The sequence below is a fragment of the Egretta garzetta genome, unplaced genomic scaffold (genome assembly GCF_000687185.1).
Source record: "Egretta garzetta isolate BGI_Z169 unplaced genomic scaffold, ASM68718v1 scaffold91, whole genome shotgun sequence".
Classification (NCBI taxonomy): domain Eukaryota; kingdom Metazoa; phylum Chordata; class Aves; order Pelecaniformes; family Ardeidae; genus Egretta; species Egretta garzetta.
Window position 1 is genome coordinate 785,901 of NW_009258661.1, and position 876 is coordinate 786,776.

The window sequence follows — 876 nt, forward strand, 5'->3', positions numbered from 1 at the left end:
CACGGGGCCCCTCAGCCTCCCAGCATCACGGCGGAGCCCGGGGCAAACACGTGAACCGCCACCACCTGACCCGGACCCTCTCGTCCCACCGTGACGAAGGCGCGCACAGCAGCAGCTCGGCTTTGCCTGCCCAGGCGTCCCCACGCAGACACCCTCCCCATCTAAGCATTTCCAAGCACCGCCTAGCCAAGCTGCTGGTGTAAACTTGGCCAGTCCACCCGCTCCAGGCTCTGGTCTTTCCACCAGGCCCGTCCCAGCACCAGTTTGGCTGCTACAGATTCTCTTTGCTAACAGGAGACCAAGACCAAGGCAGTTTGCTCTGCCTGCCAGCAGTCCCCTGAGAACCCTCAGGATCCATCTGTACATCGGCAGGAGAACCTGCGTGCTCTCCCTGCCTCGCCTGCCTGGCCTCCCTCCTGGGCTGCAGCATTTCCAACCTCCTGCTCCTTCAGCTGCTGAGGGAGGAAGACCAAAGGAAGGCAGAGCTGCGTGTCTTTGCACAAGGCACAGCTGTAAAATAATACAAGCCCGTGCTTTTACTAGAGAAATGTGAGTCTAATTAATAAAGCTGCACTGGCTACCACACAGGAATGCTTGCTGAGCACCTGTAGGCATAAACAGGAATATAAACTTTCACAAATACGGCTCAAATCAGAAACAAATGGGTGATTGTCTTTTACAAAGAGCTCTCCCAACCTGGAACACTTGCAGTGCTGTTGGAGGGCAGCAGGCTGTAACTCTATCAGCCCCTTCCCCGACCAGAAAAACCTTCCCCGTGTTATGAGGCAGGTGCCACTGAATTATGAAAACTCGCTTTATTTCAGCCTCCCCGCTCAGCCCACGATCTGGAGGTTTGCAAAACATTTCCCCTGCAGG